This window comes from Schistocerca cancellata, chromosome 7, assembly GCF_023864275.1.
Source record: "Schistocerca cancellata isolate TAMUIC-IGC-003103 chromosome 7, iqSchCanc2.1, whole genome shotgun sequence".
Taxonomy (NCBI): domain Eukaryota; kingdom Metazoa; phylum Arthropoda; class Insecta; order Orthoptera; family Acrididae; genus Schistocerca; species Schistocerca cancellata.
In genome coordinates this window covers 132,609,181-132,628,908 of record NC_064632.1, presented here as the reverse complement: position 1 = coordinate 132,628,908, position 19,728 = coordinate 132,609,181, and positions in this window count along the sequence as shown.

Here is a 19,728-nt window from a genome sequence, read left to right as displayed (position 1 = left end):
GATGTAACGTTGTTCCGTACACTGTCCTCAGTGACCCATAGAAATATCTGTGCACCCTACATTGCTAGGCCGTGCAGAGCAATACAGCCATGTCACATAAATGTAGTCAGGAAATGCGCTTGTTTACTGCAAAACAAGTATCCACAGAGACAGTGTGACGTCTCAGGTACCAAGGACTCTGAGCAGGGCAATCATTGTTACAGCTGCTTTTTATGCGGCAGTATAGCGAGCTGCGTCGGCAGTGATGACCCTCATCCATAACAATGGTCACAAGAGAAAAGTCCCTGTTCGTATAGTGACACAATGAAAGTATCCGTGTGCGGAAACTCGAAGACAGTGAGCAATGCCAGACTGCGTTTGCTATCGTCATATCGACCCAGCACCTGGTTTGATGGTTAAGGTGCTCCAAGACGATCACCTATGATTAGGGTGTCCAGTAATTTGGACATCAGGGGCCATATTTGTGTGGCTGGAAGGTCTTTAGGCGTTTCCTGTCTTCGAGATCGTCGTGATATCTTCTTTCGACAAGACAACGCAATGTCGTGCGATCCCTATGCTGTTCTGACCTACCACTTTAGGGGGGGTGGGGGGGTGGTCGACTGCTGCCCTGGCCATTACATTCTCCAAATCTCTCACCTTCTGGAAACATTTGTTCAGGATTCTCGAGAGACTGGCACTCCAGTACTCACCATCCACTGTGACTGATGTACTCGGGTATAGAGCAGAAGCAGCGTGAAATTATGCGCCCTTATCTGTAAGATAAGGAATGAGGAAGTTCTCCGTAGAATTGCCGAGGAAAAGAATGTATAGAAAACTCTGACAAAAAGAAGGGACGGGACGTCTTGAGACATCAAGGAATATCTCCCATGGTACCAAAGGAAATGTAGGGCGTAATACTGTAGAGAAAGAGCTTGGAATAAATCAAGGAAATACATGTCATCCAACCTCGTTGTCAATTGTCTTCGACAACCAGCCGGTTTAGAGCAAGTTTTATTGTCAGCTCTCTGTCCTAAATTTCGCACGCTGCTCACCCCCAAATCAAAAATGTATTCTTCCTACTCCACTGTATACACACAGTGCGCACGATATGTTCTGAAGGGTAGGTCTGAGACTACCATCGATTTCTTCGTTTCTTGTTCCTTTCGTGATGTAGCATGTGGGAAGAACAACTATCGATAGGATCGATAGGCTTCTGCCTGAGCTCTAATTTGATTTTTCACTGGAGCTCAATTCGCAAGAGATATATACAGACATTTGCAACACATTACTATTGGTACTTACATTTTCGTTGTTTCTGAGTGAATTGCTTCTTCCATATCTGCATTCAGTATATCATCTATGATCTGTTATTTGTGGCATTAGACATCTTTCTAAGTAATATTCAAGTGGCGCCATATTGGGTGCTGGCGGCGTTGTTGTCTTCATCACGAAGATTTGTTTGATGCAGCTCTGCACGCTACTCTATCCTGTGCAAGCTTATCCATCTCCGAATAACTACCGCAACCAACATACATTTGAACCTGCTTACTGTACTCGTTTCTTCGCCTCTCTCTGCAATTTTTACCTTCGCCGCTCCCCACCCCCTTCTCCCTTCCATACAGTACTAAATTTACGATTCCTTGACGTCTCAGAATGTATCGTATCAACCAATCCCTTCTTTTACGCAAGTTATTTCACAAATTTCTGTTCTCCCCAATTCTGTTCTGCACCACCTCATCAGTTACGCGATCTATCCGCATAATTCTCAGAATTCTTCTGTAACATCACATTCAGAAAGCTTCTCTTCTCGTCTGAACTGCTTAGCGTCCACATTTAGCTTCCGTAGAATGCTATGTTCCCGAGAAATGCCTATAGAAAAGAATTATTAACATTTAAATTTATATTAACAAATTTCTGTTCTTCAGAAATGCTTTTCTTTCCATTGACAGTCCATATTCTCTGTCCCCTCTAATTCGACCATTATCTGTTATTTTACGACTCAGATAGCGAAACGACTCGTCTACTACTTTTACTATCTCATTTCCTGGCCGAATTCCCTCAGTATCATCCGAGTTATATCAACTACGTTCTATCACCGTTGTTTTGTTTTTGTAAATTTTTATCTTATATCCTCCTTTCAAGACAGCCTCCATTCCCTTCAACTGTTCTTCCAAGTTCTTTTCTGTCTCTCTCTCTGTCTCTCTCTCTCTCTCTCTCTCTCTCTCTCTCTCGCGCGCGCGCGTGTGTGTGTGTGTGTGTGTGTGTGTGTGTCATGCAACCTATTAATCTATGTAATCGAGAGTGTTGAAATAAGAAGTTCATTAACTTCATGTTTCGAGCAAAAGTTTTTTTTCTGTTTCTTACATGCTGCACCTTCAGCATATTTTCTTCGTTTAGTTTACATGTTTTCCAATAAGAAAACAACAATTCTCTGTTTAGTGCATGCTCTTTGCTCTGAAATAAAAACATCGAGTGTAAAGCACATGTGTGAAGTCCAGACTAACGTGATGAATATTTTGAAGTGTGTCTTAAGCGTCACAACGATTCTTTTAAACTGTGCGTCCTGTTTGCAATACAACTTGTCCATTACCCTGGAATACTTTAGGAACCATGGCAAGACGGAACACACTGTACTGGAACATATATAAGTATTGACTACTATATCACCTTGTATCTAAAGAAAAACAGATATAATGCATGATTTTTACAATCGAAACAAAAATTCTTGGGCAGTGCTAGAGTTTGCGGTCTTTCAAATAAAAAATTAATGGTGGCCCACAACTACGTACCCTCAGACTCAGAGTTGAAATATTAGAAGTTTTGGCTGGTTTCATTGTGTAAGGCCTGGGATACGTAGTTGCGGCGTTACAAGCCAAATACTGCTGAGTCTACAGTATTCAATATGAATATACACATGAATCGAATGGTCGAAGGTTCCTATCACTCGCTGATTGCGAATTTTGAATGTAACGTAGACGTTTAAAAATGAAAGATCGCAATTAACCCTTTCAGGGGCAAAATAAAAAAATTAATTTTTAATTTTTCCTTGTTTTTATTGTATTGATTTTCATACAGTGAGACAGAAAAACGTAAAAATTAAATGAAGTATACATAAACTGAACACATACGGGGTGGTTTCAAATGGAGCCACTGCCCGCTAAATGTCATCACTTTTGGTGGTACATTAAAAAGCAATTCCTTTCTGCAGGTAAGCATAAGGCTACCTGGCGGTGACTACATGTCTATCTGCTTCTGTGGAGTTCTTTCTTTGTGGTGCAATGCACACAGCGCCTTGAGGTTCCATGTTTTGGCAAATGTTTTGCTTCCGATATAAGTTTCTCATGGGGAACAACAGTTTTGAATTTTTTTGCAGATGGTTCTGACGGTGTACTGGGATGGCCAGGACTATCTTTGAAGACATTACTGCCTACCAGGCCTGTGGCAACACGTCTTCGAAAATCTTTTAGCATTTGCTTCGCTGTTGGATTACATAATCGAAACAGAATAAATGCATTTCCAATAGAAATATCAACTATATACCAAAATAATCTCAGCCACCACCTTCATGATTTCCTGTCTATTGCATAAAAACTGTTCATCATATCTCCCTTACTGACACATCCCATATTTGCATTATATAATTTCACTATTTTGGGCAAGGTACCTTTGTGATTTTTCCATCCTTTTCTTTACGGCTGACTTCTTCAACACATACAGGCGAATCAGTTGTAGACAGCAACATGACTACACATTTGTCTTTCCATTTGATGCAGGCAATGCCATCGGAACGAACTGACCAGTCAAACTCTCCTCTTTGCAACTCTTTGTCTGTTTTTAGCGTAGAAAGTCCTTTTCTGTGTGATCTAACTGTTCCACAGGTAAAAAGCCCGTCATCTTTTATCTTCTGTAAAAGTGAGACACTGGTAAAAAAAATTGTCAAAGCATATGTGGTATCCCTTTGCTTCCAAGCCTTCACACATATCTCTCACAATTCTCTCCCCTAAGAATTTTTCCACTATGCCTTCAACTTTTCCAGTATATATATCTGAAAATCACAAATATATCCAAGCTTATCAGCTCTGACCCAGATTTTGTACCCCCTCTTGATTGGCTTTTGGGACATACATTGTTTGAAAGCGATTCGTCCTTTGAACTTCACCATGCATTCATCTATAGCTTGCTCCTTAGTAGGTACATAGAATTCTTTGAAGTTTATCAGTATCTGATTGATTAGTGGACGGATTTTATATAATTTGTCGTAATTTCTGCTCTCCCTTGAAGGCATAACAGCGTTGTCATTGATGTGAATATGGGTCAAAATCCAGCTGAACCTTTTTACCGACATTAGTGAGGAAATGTACTCATCTCGATGTTCTTTATGGGATGACCAGCAATAACGATAATAACAAGGTTTCTCGATTCTCATTAGAATATTTATAGCCAAAAATGCTTTTAGTTCTGCTTTAGAAACAGGCCTGAAATTGCCACCTTTCTGTGTTGCGTAAAGGTTAGACTAGAAAACTATGTGTTCTAACATAGCGTCACAAAACAGACAAAAAAATCTACTGGTTGCATACCTTCACTGTCATTTTTAAGTTTTCCTCGTACACCAGGCTCCTCTGAAAAATTGGCGGCAAAGTTCATTGCCCTGACGTCCTTTCTCCATGAAAAATTCGCAATGGAAGACAGTGGCAAATCGTCATTAGTGCTGAAACTATCATCACTGCCATTGTCAAAATGGTCCTCACTCTCACTTTCCGAAATAATTTGAGATAAAACAGGTGTTTTCATTCGCAAATCCTGATCACTGTCTTCAGATAGCACATCACTTTCACTGTCACTGCTAGTGTCAATCTGTGAGTCGGGATCTGAAGGAATATCTGCGAAAAGGCACTCCAGAATTTCCTCATCCTTTAGTCTGTGAGAATACATCACATGAAACTGAAAAAAAAAAGTTCGTCACACCTACTAATGCTGCCGTTACAGGAGCAGTGGTTTCAAATGGAACCACCACAACATTCACGGAAATAAATGCAGTATTTTGGTTATTATTGCAGTACATATAGTATTGATGTAAACAGAACAGTATTCTGCATTTAATACATGCATAAAAGTTACCTAATACAGATGAATACAGTCACAATTTGAGAACAAAGACGTTCGCACACAGCGTACAAAAATGGCTATCCAACTCGCCTCACTACTTGCTAATATTTACAAGTTTTGAAGCGGTTCCAATAACAGCCGCTAGAGGGCAGCACCAACTAGGCTGCTGAACGGTGTCCTCAAAGGTAGCCACTGCCATTTTGCCACAAAATGAAAAAATTGTAGGTGGTTTCAAACGGAACCACTTCGCCTGAAAGGGTTAAATAAAATCTGCAGGTACTATTTTTAACGACTTTAAATGATTACGATAGCAGAATTACCTTTAAAATGCCGTTTATTACTGCAAAACACTCACTGGTGTAATGGTCCAGTAATTAAATAAAATATAAGTTGCATAACAGGGAAACAATAGATTCCTACTTCGTGTAATTAGTTATGGACAACTGTATAGCTCGCGAGATATTCACTTCTAAACGCTTACCACGTCTTCACTGCAGAAGCCATGGAAATATCACAAGTTCACATGTCGGCACTACGAAATATTTCTATCTCCCGCGACCACTCGCAAATTGCTCAACACTCTCGAAGTATTTCCTGCGACTGTCCGTCGCGCCTTCCCGTCCAGCACTCCCCGTGTCCCGTGGCACCTGATGCTCCTCCCCCACTTCCATGTAGTCTCTCCATTGACTTGGGTAGTCGCCTGCCGTAGTAACGAACGTTGTGATTGGCTAGAGCGCTCCCGCCATGTCGCCAAGCCAACACACACTCAAAAACATATTGAAACACATAATAAATACTGGATTTACATTTAAATAACTTGAAATTAAGTAAAGAGTCCTACGGCTGGACCATAAACACGTTCTAACACACATTATTAAATACATAAACAAATCAAATAAACATATATCAAAGGATTAGAAACAAGATTAGGGCTGTAGCCTAATGTCTCTGTGCTTTCTAAAACACAGAAAATATTTGACTAATTTCTTCATGAATAGTTTATATCAGATATAAACAAAGACACAGACGAATAAATATATTTATAAGCATGCTGCTACAGTTTTTTTCGTGTTACTGTGGAGTACTTATGGCCTGACGCAACCAATAGTAATCGGCCACTGTGACCTCCAATAACTCATGTACTGTTCAAGTCACATGCCTGTAATTCATACCAATTTAGGTTTACACAAATAGCTTTCTAAAGGCACGTCGATCGACAAAAACGGATGAACCGTTTAGATTTTGGAAATTCGTTGCTGGGTTTTACTTCTATAATTTACAGTCAGATACTAAACTTTAAACTAATAAAGATATTGAAAATCTGATTACACCATCAGAACCCTCGCGCAAATAATGGTAATGTACATCTTTTTCTTAAGGTATCGTGGTTCCTCTGGCTATTTTTAATTTCTACATGAACTGTGAAATGTCTGCCATTATGGTTTCACAAAATCAGCCATCTTTGGCAGTCCCGGCGTACAAATCTCCTTCATCGACACAAAGCACCTTCCTCGACATAGGGTCAGTATGGAATTCCCAGCCACGCGGTCGGCCTGGACCACGCGCTGGGGCTGCCCCTCTTGCTCCGCTAATGTTCGGCACCACGCAGTTGCAGCCGAGCGGTCCGTGCGGCAACGCCAACTCCCAACATACACTCCTGGAAATTGAAATAAGAACACCGTGAATTCATTGTCCCAGGAAGGGGAAACTTTATTGACACATTCCTGGGGTCAGATACATCACATGATCACACTGACAGAACCACAGGCACATAGACACAGGCAACAGAGCATGCACAATGTCGGCACTAGTACAGTGTATATCCACCTTTCGCAGCAATGCAGGCTGCTATTCTCCCATGGAGACGATCGTAGAGATGCTGGATGTAGTCCTGTGGAACGGCTTCCATGCCATTTGCACCTGGCGCCTCAGTTGGACCAGCGTTCGTGCTGGACGTGCAGACCGCGTGAGACGACGCTTCATCCAGTCCCAAACATGCTCAATGGGGGACAGATCCGGAGATCTTGCTGGCCAGGGTAGTTGACTTACACCTTCTAGAGCACGTTGGGTGGCACGGGATACATGCGGACGTGCATTGTCCTGTTGGAACAGCAAGTTCCCTTGCCGGTCTAGGAATGGTAGAACGATGGGTTCGATGACGGTTTGGATGTACCGTGCACTATTCAGTGTCCCCTCGACGATCACCAGTGGTGTACGGCCAGTGTAGGAGATCGCTCCCCACACCATGATGCCGGGTGTTGGCCCTGTGTGCCTCGGTCGTATGCAGTCCTCATTGTGGCGCTCACCTGCACGGCGCCAAACACGCATACGACCATCATTGGCACCAAGGCAGAAGCGACTCTCATCGCTGAAGACGACACGTCTCCATTCGTCCCTCCATTCACGCCTGTCGCGACACCACTGGAGGCGGGCTGCACGATGTTGGGGCGTGAGCGGAAGACGGCCTAACGGTGTGCGGGACCGTAGCCCAGCTTCATGGAGACGGTTGCGAATGGTCCTCGCCGATACCCCAGGAGCAACAGTGTCCCTAATTTGCTGGGAAGTGGCGGTGCGGTCCCCTACGGCACTGCGTAGGATCCTACGGTCTTGGCGTGCATCCGTGCGTCGCTGCGGTCCGGTCCCAGGTCGACGGGCACGTGCACCTTCCGCCGACCACTGGCGACAACATCGATGTACTGTGGAGACCTCACGCCCCACGTGTTGAGCAATTCGGCGGTACGTCCACCCGGCCTCCCGCATGCCCACTATACGCCCTCGCTCAAAGTCCGTCAACTGCACATACGGTTCACGTCCACGCTGTCACGGCATGCTACCAGTGTTAAAGACTGCGATGGAGCTCCGTATGCCACGGCAAACTGGCTGACACTGACGGCGGCGGTGCACAAATGCTGCGCAGCTAGCGCCATTCGACGGCCAACACCGCGGTTCCTGGTGTGTCCGCTGTGCCGTGCGTGTGATAATTGCTTGTACAGCCCTCTCGCAGTGTCCGGAGCAAGTATGGTGGGTCTGACACACCGGTGTCAATGTGTTCTTTTTTCCATTTCCAGGAGTGTAGAATATTTTCAGGGCGCCACAACTCGCCCGTTACCTCGCAAGCTGGTGACATGCTGCTGTTGATGGCATGAAACGGGAAACATTAGCCACTGAATATGCCCCAAATCAGCTATGGGTCTAACATAAAAACATCTTAAAACCATTTGTGGCTGGTTGCGTTATTCGCCAACATTCATTGACAACCGTGGATTTCACAAAATCCAAAGTAGATAAAATATCATCTGTGATGTTAGAACTCACAGTCGACAGTTCCTAAATCTTGAAGGCCTCTAAAAAATAACAGTGTGGTTAACACATTGGATTAGTTTCCAGTTGGAAAAGTGCATTAAATTTTAAACTTTCTTCCGGAATTTTCTAATGCTAATGCTCAGTCCTTTACCAGTTCTTTCACAGAACGAACGAACTGCTGAAGCTTCAAGTTCTAAACTGCTGTCCTCTCACTTGTCGTTCAAATGGCTCTGAGCACTATGGGACTTAACATCTGAGGTCATCAGTCCCCTAGAACTTAGAACTACTTAAACCTAACTAACCTAAGGACATCACACACATCCATGCCCGAGGCAGGATTCGAACCTGCGACCGTAGCGGTCGCGCGGTTCCAGACTGAAGCGCCTTTAACCGCGTGGCCACACTGGCCGGCTCACTTGTCGTCAAACGTCTCTACGTCAGAAAACAAAAAAGTAAAACAACTAGCAATCAATGGAAATGTCCCCACACATTGCCGAAGTAAATATCAAAATCATCACGACCAAGAGCCACGACCTTTTCGTGGGGCGAGGGATCACTTAAATCGTATTTGTATCATGTGGGAACAATCAGTAATCTTGATCATTCCGTGCCTCCACAGCTGAAATGTGTAGGTGTTAATAAAAACTGTCACTGCTTTATGTCAGGTACACATACTACGCTGATATCTGTTTCGTTGTAAATGAACATCCTCAAATTACACGCAGTTGAATAAGAAATAGATTAGGCTATATGCCACTAAAACAAGAACATGATATACACTATGTGATCAAAAGTATCCGGACACCTGACTGAAAATGACTTAGAAGTTCGTGGCGCCTCCCATCGGTAATGCTGGAATTCAGTATGGTGTTGGCCCACCCTTAGCCTTGATGACAGCTTCCACAGACATACGTTCATTCAGGTGTTGTAAGGTTTCTTGGGGAATGGCAGCACATTCTTCACGGAGGAGAGGTACCGATGTCGGTCGGTGAGGCCTGGCACGGATTCGGCGTTCCAAACCATTCCAAAGGTGTTCCATAGGATTCAGGTCAGGACTCTGTGCAGGCCAGTCCATTACAGTGAAGTTACTGTCGTGTAACCATTCCGCCACAGGCCGTGCATTATGAATAGGTGCTCGATCGTGTTGAAAGATGCAATCGCCATCCCTGAATTCCTCTTCAACAGTGGGAAGCAAGAAGGTAATGAGAACATCAGTGTAGGTCTGTGCTGTGATACTGCCACGCAAAACAACAAGGAGTGCAAGACCCCTCCATGAAAAACACGACCACACCATAACACCACCGCTTCCGAATTTTACTGTTGGCACTACACACGCTGGGAGATGACTTTCACCGGGCATTCGCGTAGCCACACCCTGCCATCAGATCACCAAAGTGTGTACCGTGATTCGTCACTCCACACGACGTTTTTCCACTTTTCAATCGTCCAATGTTTACGCTCCTTACACCAGGTCGTCTTTTATTTTTGCAGGTTTTTTTACGCAAATCCAGATGTCGGCTAGTGCCTAGCCATTATCAATGCACTATTTTTTCATCTTGATGCATGTTAGTTCCCTGTTGTTCGACCACATTGACTATCCCGTCGGTTTTCACGCAGCGCCCACCAGCACCTAACCGCCGAACATGGATTTGTCCGACGTGCAGTGAACTGCAGAACTCTTGATCGTCATGTGACAGTTCTCGCTGCCGAGGTTCTCTAATGACTCATCAAGTTGTCATCTTAATTTATATATAATTGTCGAATTACTGTTGATTTTGAAATTTTTTCACAACTTACATAGTCGGGAGAATCTTATATTATGAGAATTATTTTATGGCCATCAAAATTGTTTACACAGAAAGTATACGTTAACGACATACGTGTTGATTAAAGAATGTTTGATAAATCTATAGGAGAGGAACTGTTTACCTTCCCAACATACCAGCACCCACTGATATCGATGTGAAGAACTGTTTACAATCCAAGCCCGAGACCAACAGTACCTCGGCCACGGAATATCTTCCTTTGTGCGGGAGGTTATTTTATGTTTAGACTGGCTAAGGAATGCTCCCCACCCACTTTCTAGATAGGGCACGCCCGATTGTTTATCTGACAGACCAAACACAAAAAATTTCTCTGTTCCAGAATAACTTACTAACTGCTACAATGTTCTCGACAACATTCTAGCCCATTACTTCGTTTTATTCGTAATTTCTTTCCACGCATCTCGTGTGGTGCTGCTCGTCTCTTAAGTCTAAATTATGATGGCGAAGAAAACTTTCACCTCTCTTACGTGGATGGCAGGTAGGGGAAAGTTGGTGTCGTCAGGTTCTGATAGATGCCATGATTAAACTTCACATTTCCGCGCGGTGTCTCGTGCGAGAAACGGAAGTGACATTGTTGACGGGGACATTAAGTTGAGAGGAAAAAAATGTCTCTGAGCACTATGGGACTTAACATCTTAGGTCACCAGTCCCCTAGAACTTAGAACTACTTAAACCTAACTAACCTAAGGACATCACACACATCCATGCCCGAGGCAGGATTCGAACCTGCGACCGTAGCAGCAGCGTGGTTCCGGACTGAAGCGCCTAGAACCACTCAGCCACAGCGGCCGGCAATTAACCAAGTCAGCTATTTGTACACAGTAATATTTCGTATGAAAAACGGACCACATTACTGTTACAAGCATTACTACTTTGGACCGCGCGTTGTTCCATGTTTTGAATTCTAACATACAAAAAAGAATTACTGAAATATATGAAGTGTTAACGTCAGTAACTTTTTTGGAAAGTTGTTGTAAGGTCCTTTGGGGCCCAACTGCTTAAGTTATCGGTCCCTAAGCTTACACACTACTTAATCTGACGCAAACTTACGCTAAGAACAACACACACAAACACATACCCGAGGGAGGACTCGAACCTGCGACGGGGAGAACCGCGCGAACCGTGACAAGACGCCTTAGACCGCTCGGCTAAACCATGCGGCTCTCAGTAGTTAATCAAAAGTGTAAGAAAAGGTGGTGAGATCGGCTGGCTAGGAGAACGGGGTATAGGTGAAGTCGAAATTTGCCTTGAGCGTCTCTTGAAACCTTTTTATGTAATTTATCTGTTTTGAAATACCACGCATTTTTTTCAAAAATTTTCGTGTCGTGTAAGAAGTCTTTAAGACATCGTACTCAACTGCTGAGAAATACTGACTACTGGTTGATCTTCTATTGCGCTTACGAAGTGTGTCGCGAATGAATAATCTTAACGAAATGCTGTATTTGAAATAATGAAAATGGATCTATTTAAATCCCAAAAGAATCTAATTGTGTATTCAGTGAATACTATTTAACTGAAATTCAATACTGAAGTACGTTATGTAGGTTACGTAACATGAAGTTTAATGTCTGACTTGAAATATTCGCAAAATAAAATTTTCTCTACTCGGAAGAAAATAACTGTTTAAGATTACCTTAACTGTTTCAGTTAATCTGCTTACTTGACACAATCCCTGAAAACTCTGACTACGTACTGTATGCTCACAAGAATGCCAAGTGAGATCTGCCCTGAAAGAGAAGTAACTTACCATTTCCTCAGCATGGTATTGTGTGTCTGGTGTAATGAACTTTTCGAAAGCAAACTGAAATCAGCTAAAGAAATAATAATCTACAGAAACAATACGTGGCTGTGTGTGGCATAAGGTGCAACGCACACACCCAAAAATATTTTAAACTTGGAGGAGGGTTTTACTTTAAAGAAAAGTGTTCTTTAAAAATTTAACTCAGATTATTGTCAAAAAAGACTGTAGAATATAAGAAGACTAACGATTACCAAATTGACTCATTACAAAATTATAGACATTTAATGCAATTGCGTTGTCTGTGACAGAATGAAAACAAAGAGATCAAATTGACACTAAGTATTAATATTATTAGTTATCTAAGGACAAAGATTTCCTTCAGTACACAGTTCTGACAAACAAACATTTCATTCTTTATCGTGCATTGGCTACCTTGAAACATTTATTCAAAAATTTTCTCCATCCATACAGCCAAGAAAATATCTTCACGGCCAAGTTTTCATCTCCATAATAATGTATTCCAGTTAATTCCTCCCAGATTCAAAATTTCAGATCTCCTTCTCTAAAACTCAGCTCATCTCTACTGTGCCCCTAACAAGAATGCCGTAGGGCCGTTCAACTGACTGGCGACCAAGCACACCACAGATTACATTCAGCGCAGCGTCAAGGATATTTCCCATTACTCGGGCGGCGCGCCCATGCATCTCTGCTCCAGTACAGCAAAGATGAAGTATTTACAATGGCAGAAAACGTATGAAAACCTTACACCGTCATCGAAGTTACGCCGCTGTGTTGAGTGTATAGCTACCAAACTCTGAACGAGCGGTCGTCTGACATAGCTTCCCTAATTGTCCAAACGCGTTTACCGCCCTACTGTCTTAGGCAAATCCTTGGCCCGTCATCTGAAAGGTGTGAAACAAATGACACCATCGGCCGAAGTAATGGATCACGGAGTGGGGCCGTGTTACTGGGGGCCGTGTTACTGTCGCCGAAGCTCAGCGTCGCACGCACGTGGCTTCACCTCTACACGTGCGGCTGTGGGGCTCGCGGAGAGAGAGAGAAAAAAAAAGTGAAAATAAAACCGAGAAAGCCAAAGCAGGCAAGTCTGCGGCCGAGAGGCGAGTGCGGCGTGCCTTGATTTAGAGGGCCGTCTGAGCGAAGAGCTGCCGCGCATTCAACGGCTCCCCGCCAGGCTGAGTAGAGAGGCAGGTAGAAGGCTGCTGCAGGTAGCGTGCGCGCAGCAGAGGCTGCGTACCCACTGCCGGGTAACAGCTGCCATGAAAACTGGTCCTCACAGGCTGCCTTCAATGCAAAAGAACTGTACAAATATTGTTGTTGTTGTAATATTCTAAACCAAGATTGGTTTGATGCAGCTCTCTGTTTGTTTTTTAATATTTAAGTCTGTCGGTTGGTTTGGATGTTGACTTGTCTAGCTCCTTCCCTAGATAAGCAACGTTTTTGGGTAAACGAAAAGCCTTGTCTTTAAATCAGCTAAGACGCCAAGCTCTGATCTTATTAAGGCCACGATATTTTATTCATGTTGCTTGGTTATTGCAACTGCTTAACAGGATATATGCACAATGAAGTGAAGAATGAAAATTTGTACTAAGTCTGGGACTTGAACTCAGGCCATCCGGCCACCAACTAAGATTGTCAAAACTTGTATAATAATCACGACTCTGTAGAGAAATGGGAGTAGGCAAGGAATAAGTAGAAGTCCTTAGGAAATCGCTCCAGCACAACTTCGAAGAAACTGCAAAATTTGAGAAGTACCTGTAATTGATTTGAAAGCTACGGCAGCAAGCAGTTCCAACAATTTAGCACGACATAAGATCTAAATACGTACTACATACCATCAGTATTGAATCTGGTACTGCAGTTGCGTCAGTCCTTCCCGCCTAGTTGAGGTAGAATTTGTGTTACATTTTTCCTAGCCTGTATAATTTCTCTCTTGCCTCACTGTGCTTCCTATGGTTCTCGGTTCTGCCAGTGGTCTCGCGACCATTAGCTTTCGCAGCAGATACGGTCTGCCTGTGAACGGACGCTACTGCACTGAAAAGTACTGTGTGTTCAACGTAGCTTGTAATTTGCTAGAATACTTGCTCACCTTAGAGAGTTAGTTTGCTTGCGTTTTATTCACGAAACCTTAGTTGCGACATTTCGAAACTGATGTATGTAAAAACTGGAATAGTTATAATAAAATACTTTTGGTCTCACGTCCCGCCACATTGAATTCCATCCTTCTACACATATGCATAACTAGGACGGTTCGTAACAATATTGCACACATCTGACGTTCTCACGTAGATCACGAAAGTGACTGAAAGTCCTTAGAGAGGCGTGCGACCATCATCCTCACAGAGATAAAAATGCCTTTGAAACAGCTCGTTGGTCGCACATAATGCCATATCGGTGAAATTTTGTCTTTATAAGCAGTGGCTCAAACAAGTCCATCTCTTCTTATTGATTCAAGTCTACTAGGACTGTGAAGGCATTTATGATACTACTCAGATTAAACAGGAAGATAACGCGCTTCTGTATCTCTACCCATGTTCCATGACCTCTGAGATCAAAGATACTTGTTTCAGGCACTCAACATAGAATGCCGTATATTTTGAAAGCTGAATAAACGAACGCCACTGTTCCTGAAAAGAACATCGACTACATATCTTATCCCAGGGCAAATCGCTTACTATTGCAGTCTACTCGGTCCTGTCACATCAGTGTCACCACCGTCTATGCTCCACTTCAGCGTGCAGTAACCGGTCACAGACGACAGGTGGCAGCACTAGCAGTGGTGGGTATATAAAGAGAGTCAGGCAGGATGCGGAAAACAGAGCATACGTTGTCGTAATGAGGAAACGCAGCGATTTCTCTGATGTCAAAATGGCACCGTCATTGGCTTTCCGGCCAGAAGAGAAACCATTTCCGAAACGGCTAAGTTTGTAAAACGTTCGCACGCCGCCATGGTTAAACTATGCCGAGCATGGAAAAATGGCGCTATCCAAAATCAACGCCGAGGAAACTATGGTGCACCGCGGTCTGTAGATGACAGGGTAGAACAACGACTAAGGTGATGTGTACGGGCGAATACACGTGAAAGTGTTGATCAACTGGTTGTCCAGATGAACCTAGGGGCTATACTCCGTTCATAATAAGAATAAACCTGATTTAAACAAACACGCGATGATTGGTCAGAAACCGTAGCACACGGCCAGTGGTGTTGTTGCGCTCTTCGAAGTAGGTCCTGTTTACACTATTGACCATTAAAACAGCTACAACAAGAAGAAATGCAGATGATAAACGGGTATTCATTGGACAAATATATTATCTTAGGACTCACATGTGGTTACATTTTCCCGCAATTTGGGTGCCTAGGTCGGAGAAATCAGTACCCAGAACAACCACCTCTGGCCGTAATAACGGCCTTAATACGCCTGGGCATTGAGTCAAACAGAGCTTGGATGGCGTGTACAGGTACAGCTGCCCATGCAACTTCAACACGATACCACAGTTCATCAAGAGTAGTGACTGGCGTATTGTGACGAGCCAGTTGCTCGGCCACCATTGACCAGACGTTTACAATTGGTGAGAGATCTGGAGAATGTGCTGGCCAGGGCAGCAGTCGAACATTTTCTGTATCGACAAAGGCCCGTACAGGTCCTGCAACATGCGGTTGTGCATTATCCTGCTGAAATGTAGGGTTTCGCAGGGATCGAATGAAGGGTAGAGCCACGGGTCCTAACACATCTGAAATGTAACGTCCACTGTTCAAAGTGCCGTAAATGCGAACAAGAGGTGACCGAGACGCGTAACCAATAGCACCCCATACCATCACACCTGGTGATACGCCAGTATGGCGATGACGAATATACGCTTCCAATGTGCGTTCAACGCAATATCGCCAAACACGGATGCGACCATCATGATGCTGCAAACAGAACCCGGATTCATCCGAAAAAATGACGTTTTGCCATTCGTCCACCCAGGTTCGTCGTCGAGTACACCATCGCGGGCGCTCCTGTCTGTGATTCAGCGTCAAGGGTAACCGCAGGCATGGTCTCCGAGCTGATAGTCCATGCTGCTTCATGCGTCATCGAACTGTTCGTGCAGATGGTTCTTGTCTTGCAAACGTCCCCATCTGTTGACTCAAGGATCGAGACGTGGCTGCACGATCCGTTACAGCCATGCGGATAAGACGCCTGTCATCTCGACTGCTAGTGATACGAGGCCGTTGGGATCCTGAAGCCACCGATTCCATATTCTGCTAACAGTCATTGGATCACGACCAACTCGAGCAGCAGTGTCGCGATACGAAAAACCGCAATCGCGATGGCCTACAATCCGACCTTTATCAAAGTTGGAAACGTGATGGTACGCATTTTTCCTCCTTACACGAGGCATCACAACAACGTTTCACCAGGCAACGCCGGTGAACTGCTGTTTGTGTATGAGAAATCGGTTGGAAACTTTCCTCGTGTAAGTACGCTGTAGGAGTCGCCACCGGCGCCAACCATGTGTGAATGCTCTGAAAAGCTAATCATTTGCATATCACAGCATCTTCTTCCTGTCGGTTAAATTTCACGTCTGTAGCACGTCATCTTCGTGGTGTAGCAATTTTAATTGCCAACAGTGTATGTATTAGGTATATTTTTACTAAGTTACGTTAAATTAAAGTTTAAGATATTCAAATGTATTAGCAGCCAACAGCGTTTTTCTTAAAAACGCTTCATTTATGCAGTTTTTATTTCAAAAATAATGTATAGTCCCAGCCTCTGCACTGTTGTGCTCTGATTGTCGCGCTGTTAATACGGAGTATGAAAATGGCTGAGAGTACTTCTTGTTCCGTAGAGAAACAGGCGTGTGAAACACGGCTAAAAAGTGCCAGAAATAGGTTGTTCTTAATGTTTGTCATAAATTTACAGAGATAACCGACTTTGAAGTTTTCCAAGGCATTGTATTACATACAGTTGAAGCGCCAGTGCATGTCCATGTACAGCCGAAGACAGAACATCATTCCTCATTCTATGAATGCTGTAATTTATGACTGCAATTATCTGTCACCTTATTTATGTCATTTCATTGTAAGCTAGCCATTTTTGTTACTGTTTTTATGGAATAAAAAAAATTGGAAGCCTAGCAGTTTGATAACTTATTGCAGTAAATGGTTCAAGTCTGGCCCGACTCAGTTTTCTTTTTTTATTTCTCGTTCAATTTGACTTATCTACATCTCGTAACTGTAAAATTCATCATCAGTTTTTTGCGAATAATGCAAGTCTTCTTGTTTTTAATTACATACTGCATGAGAAATTTCCGTTTTCATTTCAAATATAAATTTTCAGTTATCTTTATTTCTTGATAGACTGCTAATAAAGGTAGCTCAGACTAAGGAAACACAACAATTAAATTTTTAAGGCAAAAATGAAAAACTAAATACCCTTTATTTGCACTATGCTTATTGTTTTATACCACAGTTGTAGATATGTGTCTTAGGATCATGGAAAAACAATCATTTTCACAGCATCGAGCACACAGTGCAAATGCTGCATTTTTACATTTGCCACTGTACCATTATAATATGAACCTAATAGAACTGATCTGGACTCAAGCCATTTGGGCCGAGAAATAAGAAGATTATTAAGCTGCCAGACGTACTGGAACTAACGACGCAGCTTTTTCACATCTCACTGCCGAATTTTGGCAGGATATAGAGCGGCGCGTCATAAAAGAAGAGGAGAAAATGCAGCGCATGGGTGGCTTCGTTGATTCTGTTGTTGATCGACTCGTTATCAAAATGTATTTCTTGGATTCGAAAAAGGAAGGAGCTTAGAGATTACCGACCGACTGGATGTAATTAGTACCTTCAGTGGCTTCACTATTCAACAGTGCGGTGAAATGCCGGCAGTATCCGTTTGCAGTACACATAGTTTCGCTCAGAAAAAATATCCTGTGTTTAAGATAGGAATTTCCATTACTCGTGATTGTAATTATAATACTATGTCAGGTGAGAACAAGAACATTTTATGCTTTCCGTCTGGTCACCTAAGAAGCGCGCGGTAGAGCTAGAGTTTGCCAAATATTATTTAATTTTCTTTAAAAATTAAATGACATTCGAAGCTATATTATTTCTCTTTTTACGTCTGAACTGCAACTGCTCACATCATTGCAGGCTAGTGGAACCGCTGGTTGGGCAGTGCTGTCCAAGTTTATTGCCCCGGTAAAGCTGTTGCGTTAGGTTAGTGTTTTTTAACGTCCCGTCGACAACGAGGTCATTAGAGACGGAGCACAAGCTCGGTTTAGGGAAGGATGGGGAAGGAAATCGGCCGTGCCCTTTCAAAGGAACCATCCCGGCATTTGCCTGAAACGATTTAGGGCAATCACGGAAAACCTAAATCAGGATGGCTGGGGACGGGATTGAACCGTCGTCCTCCCGAATGCGAGTCCAGTGTGCTAGCCACTGCGCCACCTCGCTCGGTGGTAAAGCTTTTGTCCCGTATCCTTATGATCGTACTTGACTGTACTGGACATAACTTGGCTTCCACTCCACATGAGACGAAATTCAAAGAGACTCAAGCAAACGCGGAAGAATACATGGCATTCTGTTTACATCAGATTTACTCTTATGATGAACACAGTAGACCAACAGTGTTTCCTCAACAACCGTCCAGCGAACGCTGTTGCCCGTCGACCCCGGCAGCAGATCCCAGATCCATGCACCCACGCTGACTGCATTTCATCGGCGACGAACGCTGGAATTTGCAAGCCAATAGCGATGCTGGGTGTCCACTGAGTGGAGAAAGATGACCTTTCCAGAAGAATCGTGTTTTATGCTACATCTGAAAGACAGCCGTTGGCGTGTGGGGCGTGAAACGTCTGAAACCAAAGATCCTGCAACAATGGTCGGAAAGGTCTAGCCTGGAGCAGGGAGGTTTATCATTTGGGGAATATTTTCGTGGCATTCTCTAGGCGATCTCGTCATTCTGGTAGGCACAATGGATCAAGACAAGTACACATCAATCCGGGAGACGATATCCACCCCAACAAGCAGTTTTCTTTGCCTCGGCAAGGTGGTATCTAGCAGCAAGATGATGCAGCATGTCACACAGCTTGCAGTTTACGTGCGTGGTTCGAAGACCACCAGGATGAATTTTGCCGTTCCCCGCTGGCCACCAATCTCCCTGGATTTAAATCCAATCGAGAATCTGTGGGACCACCTCTATACGGCTGTTCGCCCTCTGGATCTTAAACCGAGAAATCTAGCGCAGCTGGCCACGCGAGTGGAGCCGACGTGGCTCCATCTCTCTGTCAAATCCTTCTAGAACCTTCCTCTCTTCCTGCATGTCTCGGAGCGGTCCGCGCTTCAAAAAGTGGTTATTTGTCCTTTGGACAGGTGGTCACAGTAATGTGACTGGGAGTTGTACGTCCAGTTGAACCCGGTTACTGTAGTCAAGCCTTAGTCTCCTTCTACTATTTGAACCCGCATACTTCCCCCCATTGCAAAACTGGCATTCCTTGATGCGTCTGAATGTGTCACATCAGCTTTCTTTTCGACAAATTGTGCCATAAATTTCTATTTGTTCTAGTCCATTAGTTTACCCGGTCTGCCCACTTAATTTTCAACACACTGCTCTAGCACCACATATCGAAGCTTCTATCCAAGTACACAACTATGTGGAGGTAACCCACAGTCGTTTCACGAAGCCGATTAGTGAATAACGCTGCTTCAGAGTTTAAATAACTACCCAAAACATACACTGGCTGACAAAAAGGTGA